This window comes from Bidens hawaiensis, unplaced genomic scaffold (genome assembly GCF_021521415.1).
Source record: "Bidens hawaiensis isolate Kalapana, Puna unplaced genomic scaffold, B.hawaiensis_p1.1 tig00023415_1, whole genome shotgun sequence".
Lineage (NCBI taxonomy): Eukaryota > Viridiplantae > Streptophyta > Magnoliopsida > Asterales > Asteraceae > Bidens > Bidens hawaiensis.
Window position 1 is genome coordinate 194,211 of NW_027493676.1, and position 8,186 is coordinate 202,396.

Consider the following 8,186-nt stretch of genomic DNA (forward strand, 5'->3'; position numbering starts at 1 on the left):
TAAATCCTAGAATAACTAGATCTTTGTCTTCGAAAGCTTCGTCTCAACATATATCCCCTTTTGAATATACTGTTAGAAGTCCATCTAGAGCTTCTACTTCTCAAATCAGAGAAGAAATTCCTGACAGGAAAATAGAGGAATTAAGAATAAATTCTGATAATATAGTTAGAGGAATATTTAAGCCTCAAGACCCAGAATTAACTGAGTCTGAAATGAATTTCTCAATTTAATGGATTCTGGAAAGAAAATAGATTTTAGCCAAGGTTCTTTGGCAAGAAAACAAATTTGTGAAGAATTTAAATTAACCAAATGGGAATCGTTTAGAAAATGGTTCTTTAAAAATTATGAAAGTCAAGATTTTGAATTCTTTCAAAAAGAATTTTATGATGAACGAGAAGAACAGAATAATATTATTCCATTTGTTCCATGGTTTTTGAACAAATATACAAATAATATGATTTCAGTTATACAAAGAGAATATAATATAAATGGTCAAATCCAAAAAACAAATTTTCCTCCACAATTACCTTTTAAATTAGAAAGAGATAATGAGGTAAGATATTACCAACCTTTTCAAAAATTACTTGAGGATGATACATTGCCCATAACAATTATGCATATTAACAATCTTTTCAGACAAAATAATTATACCAATATATGTTTGGTTGTTATAGGAGAACAATTAGGTGCTTTAAATAACACAATAAATGAACTTATAAAACATTCTTTAAATAAAGATAAAAATAAAGATGGAGAAATTATAGCTACACCATCTATTCAGCCTCCTCCAGAGGTAAAAGATTTTAAATTAAAATCTAACAAAGAGATTTCAAAATTACTTGATGATAAGTTAAAAAATCTTGGAGAAAAATTCCAATCTTTACATATTAATACATTATCAGAAGAATTTGTGGAATCTATAGATAATAATAATTATCAACAAAAGTTAAGTATACTAACCTTTAAAGGGATTATGTGCAGATTAAGTTGTCTTCACAAACTTCAGACTTTTTATTTAATAGAGAGAATTTTTACAATAGCTAAGATATTATAGATGCTAGAGAAGGAAGTGATGCTTTCCTGAATTAATCTGAGCTCCTTTTATAATGAGAGTCTCAGTATACAAACAAACTACAATAATTTACAATAATTCTGCTTTTTGAAAATTTTCAAAAGTCTTCATAATTATGTCTGCTATAATTGAGTAAAGCAGCCTGCTTTATTAAAGCAGATTCTCCTTTATTAAAGTAGTCAGCTTTATTAAAGTAGATTCTTCTTTATCCAGTATTATTGGACCATCTTTTTCTTGTCTTTCTGTGTTGTCAGGGATTCCTTTAACGATGCTAATTCTGCTTCCAGAAGTTCTTCATCAAGCTCTTCATCTTCATAAACATTTTGAGCATCTTCAGCTGCTTCATTATTTTCTGAAGATGTTATAGACATATCAGACCTTTTTTCTGGTTGAAGGTTTTTAATTAGGTCCTTCTTGACTTCTTCTAAGTACTTCTGAATAATTTCATCTTTTGATAATTGATCATTTGATAGTTGAATCTTCTTGACAATTTGTCTGAATGGACTAGGAGCCTCTTTCTGTTGTTTCAAACGTATTTGTTCTTCATATTCTTCAATTGTAGACTTTATTAAGTCTATCGTTTCTTTGTCTTCAATATTACCTTGATCATCCATTTTATTCATTTTCTTCCAGAACTTTGTATAAAAAGTCCTTCTTAAACATTGGATATTTTGTTGGGTATAACCAACTTCTGGAGACCACTTCCAGATCCAAGGGATTCCAAACTGAGTGAAATAATGCAATGAAGATATTCCTTCAATATTTATATTATTATACTCCATTTCTATTAGAGTTGGAGAAACTTCAGACCATTTCTGAAAAAATCCTTTATAAGGTTCAGGTAGAATTTTTATAGCTGGACCATATGACATCCACCATTTATTAAACCAATTTGGAATATCCAAGTTATAAACTTGTGGACATATTTTGAAGAACCAAGAATGCTTCTTCTTTGAATTTTCATATAAAAAGGCTTTATTAAATGCCTCTATATAATCCCAATAATTAAATTTTAATGGTGCCCTAGATTCAGGGTGATAAACTTCTCTTTCTTTAAGAGGAGATGTTCCCCATGTCTCAACGGATATTATCTGTTTAATTATTACTTTGCTGAAATTGTAAATCTGGGTATTACCCGAATTATAATGTGTAATCTCACAAGATTCTGTGGATCGTAGAATCGTCTCATAATATAATCTGGGTTTATAAGATCCTGCTGGATATGATCCTGTATCCATATATTTTTGGATTAAAATCCATGGTTGATCTTTATATTTAAGATCTTTAAATTCTAGGAGCAATATTATCTCCTTGTATGGAGTCTGATTATATGCTCCATCATCTGGGTCTTCTGTAGTAATATTCACATATGAGGGTTTATTAGCCTCTTTTCTGGAGTTTTTCCATGAAAGGAATTCTTCTAATAAAGAATCCTGGTTTTCATTACTTCCAGTATTACTAGAAGTGGTTGCAATATTTGCGATATTAGCAGCTATTAGCCTTTGTTGCCCAATTTGCGCATTTACTCTGCTATTATTTTGACTAGCTCTCCCTCTTCCTCTATTAGAGGAATGAAAATATTTTCCTCTTCCACGAGGATACATACCTGAAATAAAATATAAGTTATCCACAAGAAATTATTTTCTTGTTTTCCTTTAGAATCTCAATTCGATCCTTGTAGCAGTTATATTGCTGCCATTCGTAATTTAAAAGAAATTGTTTTTGGTGAGATGATAATGAAAAATCCATGTTTAAATTATGGATATGAAAAGCATGCATTGTGCTCATTTGATTATAAAAATTGATTCTTCTATCTATTGATGAAATAACTATTCTCAGGGGTCCCTTATACACCATTATTCCTGCAGAATATGGTTAAGATATTCTCTTGTTAAATAATCAGGTAAACTATTATCAGTACCTTTTTTATATATTATGTCGAAATCAAATGGTGCTAAATTAGACTGCCATCTTGCAAACATTTGTTTGGAGACATCATGTTTAAAATCTTTACTAAACATATATTTAGCAGCTTGACAATCAGTTTTTATAATAAATTTTTGATTATATAAATCGTCTTGGAATTTCAAAACGCATTTGACTATAGCTAAGATTTCTTTAGCAATAGTAGCATAATTCTTCTGACTTTTATTCCATTTTCCTGAATGGAATCTAACAAGAAATTCCTTCTTATCAATTGGAGATATTTGTTTTAATATGCCACCGTAACCTATTTCACTGGCATCTGTTTCAACAACTTTTTCCCATTCTGGGTTAGCTAAAATTAAACATGGTAGGTTTTTTACTAGATGTTTAATTTTTTGGACTGCCTTAGTATGATATTTAGTCCAAGGAGGAGGATTATTTTTAATCTATCATATAAGATAGCAGTATCATCTGCTAGACCCTGATAATAAGGAGAAATATAATTCAAGCTTCCTAAAAATCTTTGTAATTGGGTTTTATCAATTATTTCATCTGGAAATTTTGAAGCAAATTCTATACTTCTGTTAATAGGAATTATATTTCCTTTTTCAATATTGTGTCCTAAAAACCTTATATTAGTTTGAAATAAAACATCTTGGGTCTACTTATAACCAAACCATTTTTGATTATTATATTCTTAAATATTTCTAAATGTTTAAAATGTGTTTCAATATTTGTTGAAAATACTAAGATATCATCAATATATACGATGATAAAATCACTATAAGGAATGAATATATCATTCATAATATTTTGAAATTCACTAGGAGCATTTTTTAATCCAAATGGCATTACGTTCCATTCATAATGTCCTATTGGAACTGTGAGGGCAGTTTTATACCTGTCCTTTTCTTCTATTTGGATTTGCCAGTATCCTGATTTTAAATCAAATTTTGAAAAGATTACAGCATTATGTAATCTATCCAATAAATCTTTTTTATTTGGAATAGGGTATCTAATCCATTTTAAAACTTTATTCAATGGTTTATAATTTATTACTAACCTTGGAATTCCTCTTTCCTGTTCAGAATGTTTATTTACATAAAAAGCTGTGCAGGACCAAGGAGATTTAGAGGGTCTAATAAGACTTTTCTCAATTAAGGTTTTTATTTCTTTTTTGCATAATTGTAAATATTCAGAATTCATTTGACATGGTCTCGCTTTCGTAGGTATTTGGCTTTCCTTGAAGTCTTCTTCATAAGGAAGAGAAACAATATGTTTCTTTCTATCCCAAAAAGCATTAGGATGGTCATTACATATTTGTAAAGAGAATTGATGTTGGACTAAATTTATTTTTTCCTGTAATTTAGGATTTTTTAACCTTTCTTCTATTGTAATGTAATTTACTTCTTGTTTAAGAAAGTTTATTTGATTCTCTTTTGCTTGTAACAAAGATTCTTTTACATTATTTATGAACCTTGTGATTGGTTCAGAAACAAAATTAAAAATTACCTGTTTCCCCTCATATGTTCCAACAATTGAATTTTTATCCACCCTTTGTAGAGGAAGAATTTGATTTAAAAAAGGTGTTCCAAGTATAATCTGTGTAACATCCTAAAATTTATAATGTGGAATAAAGAAAGTTATGTTAGTGATTTCGCGTTTTTAATTATTAATATCGGGTAGGAGCGGGTCATGGACTTGGATCAATTGAGATAGGATAAATGAGAATGGGATTTCAGGGATATAAATACCCCCAAAATCCCAAAATATCTCATTTCTCACCAAACTCCACACACACTCCACACACTCCTCAAAACACCGCTTTCTAACCGATCAAGATTCGAAGCCGAGACCCGAGATTTCGTTGATAGATCTGAGTTGGTAAGGTAAGAACAAATCCAACAAAGTTAATATTACTGAAAATGGTTAGGATTGGATGGGTTAACCGGACCCGAAACCCAAACTGCCCAAATCGGACCCCTAAAACGTCGATTTTAGGCCGATTTGATGGTTGGGATTTGTAGGCGCCGATCATACGATTCCGTGGGTACCAAAATCGAGTTATTTGGCTAAGAAACGAAGGAGTTATGGGCAAACAGATCTGCAGCGCGATAACTTCGCCTGCAAGATTAAGTTCGCCTGATGAACTTCGCCTTCAAGCGTAACTTCGCCTTCAAGCGTAACTTCGCCTACGGCCAAGTTCGCCTAAGGTATAACTTCGCCTGAAGCCAAGTTCGCCTAAGGTTTAACTTCGCCTGAAGCCAGGTTCGCCTAAGGTTTAACTTCGCCTGAAGCCAGGTTCGCCTAAGGTTTAACTTCGCCTGAAGCCAGGTTCGCCTAAGGTTTAACTTCGCCTGAAGCCAGGTTCGCCTAAGGTTTAACTTCGCCTGAAGCCAAGTTCGCCTAAGGTTTAACTTCGCCTGAAGTGAAGTTCGTTTATAAAATAAATTAAAAACCTATTGGAAAATGTGTTAAGGCAGCTTAACCCCAGCCCCTTGGACCCCGCTAGGGGCTGCCGCCCCTAGAACCCCGCTGCCAGGGGCGCTGCCCCCCGGACCCCGTTCGTTGTGGGTCATATATAGATAGAAATACAAAACGAGTAGTAGTAGTTAATTGATATGTGTAAATATTATACAGTTAGCCGGGCCCAGTTAAAGAAAGGAATTACGATCAACGGCGAGCGTAACAGGATCCAGGTGAGTTTCTAGCCCCATTCCTTGTTATGTTTTCGGGGCTGTGTGCATACTTGATGTGTTGTTAATACATTTATCCTAAGTGATAAGTGTATGCCATATGTGATATATGTGATATGTATGAATGATTGCTTGATGGTTCGTGAACGATCTTCGGATATTGCACGTACTGTCAGGTTGTAACGTTATAAAGCCATATGTGATATATGTGATATGTATGAATGATTGCTTGATGGTTCGTGAACGATCTTCGGATATTGCACGTACTGTCAGGTTGTAACGTTATAAAGCCATATGTGATATATGTGATATGTATGAATGATTGCTTGATGGTTCGTGAACGATCTTCGGATATTGCACGTACTGTCAGGTTGTAACGTTATAAATATGGCAAGTATGATATGAATGTTTATGTGTATGAACGTAATAAAGTTAATAAAAGAAGGAAATGACGGTTGTATGGTTGTATGGTTACGAAAAGGGTACCGAGCCCTAATAATACTCGAGGTATGATGCATGGTTGTATGGTAACGAAGAGGGAACTGAACCCTACTAATATTCGAAAGCAAGGGACCAGACCCTTATAATATCTGTGATGTTAGGGACCAGACCCTTATAATATCTGTGATGTTAGGGACCAGACCCTTATAATATCTGTGATGTTAGGGACCAGACCCTTATAATATCTGTGATGTTAGGGACCAGACCCTTATAATATCTGTGAGGTTATAGGGCGAAAGGCTCTTTAAAACGTATGATTATGAATGTAAAGAAAGTATGTAAGTAAGAAGGAAAGTATATAAGTAAGAGTGAAGGTATGAGTACTTATGTGTGTATGAAAGAAAGTTATGAGGTTAAGTACGTATGTATGTAATAAGGTATTGTATGGTATTGTATGATTAACTAGAACTCACTCAGCGTAGCTGACTTTTAGTATGCACGCAGGTGAGTAGGATGAGACGGCTGGCTTGAGTGGAGGACACATGGCAGAAGACTAAAGCCTGGCATCTGAAGAGCTGATATGTTTTATAAGTTATGTTTTGATTTTGAAAGACAAGAGGAATGTTTTAAGACATGATTATGAATTGATATGTAATGTTTTATGAAAGTTTTATATTCCGCGTAAAGTTTTTAATTAACTCTGATATTTAGAACTGTGTTTATGAGTAAATCCAACACGAAAGTAGGGTTACCGGTAACGGGGCCTTACAAGTTGGTATCAGAGCAAAGTTCGAGAGATTTAAGCATCCTACATGCTTAGACTCGAACAGAGAATGGGATTTAAGTAAGAAAGGAAAGAAGATGCCAGTCCAAGAATGCCATGTGTCGCTCAAGCAAGATCAGTAAAGGTAAATTGTATGATTAAATGATATATGTTAATGAGAAAGAAAAGATATGTGAACGACAGGGATAGGAATAATGGATTGTTTGATTTAACTAACTGCTTAAGTAGAACCAGCACAAATAGACTCATAAAGGGAAGTGTATAGGACACGGAAAGCAACGTGATCAGCTAGTCACAGCTGGCCACTGTTATTACCTGTTAGCCTTGCTATCCTTGTACTAAATAGTTCCTTGAATGATGATGTTTGTGTTTTCCCCTTTAGAATACTAATGGCTGGAGCTGGAGAATTTGTTGAAACTGGGGGTCGCACTAGACGTCGTGGCAGGCCTCGTCTTGTCCGGCAACCTTCGGTAGAAGAAGCTTCCCACACCGAAGATGAAGGAAGCGCAGCTGGAGGAGACCAGAACAACAACGAAGAAGTTCAACTTAGCCCCGCAGTTCAAGCAGCCATCGTTCAGGCTGTAGTTGCTGCTGTGAAGAACCTGAATCCCGAAGGATCTGCTGGAAGCCGTGAGCGAACTGCTGAAAGGGCGGGTGGTGATGGTAGAAAGGATGGGGAAGGTGAAAGAGGGGCCTCGAGTGGGGATAAGTCTGTGAAAGTCGATGATAGGAGAGGAGGACAAGGTGGGTGCAGCTATAAGTCCTTCAAAGGTTGTGACCCGCCTAAGCTGACTGGTTTAGGAGACGCAATCGCTACTCTCCAGTGGATAACCGCTATGGACAAGGTTATCCGCATTAGCGAATGCCGTCCCGACCAAGCTGTGGGTTATGCTACTCAGTCATTCGTAGATGAGGCTATGTATTGGTGGGAGAGTGTGGAGCAGAGGAAGACCCGTGAAGAGATCAAAGAGATGAGGTGGGAAGATTTGAAAGAGTTGGTAATGAAGAAGTTCTGTGCAGATGCCGAGGTTGAAAGAACGGAGATGAAGTTCCAGAATTTAAAAGCCGGTATGATGACGCATCGTGAGTATACCACGGAGTTCAACCGACTATCTAGGTTGGTGCCTGACATGGTTGACACTGAGGTCAAGAGAATCAAATGTTATGTGAGGGGGTTGCCACAAAAGGTCCGCATGTTAGTCAGGGCGATTCAACCTGCTACTTTTGATTCGGCTGTTGGACTCGCGGAAATGGTCTATGCCGACGT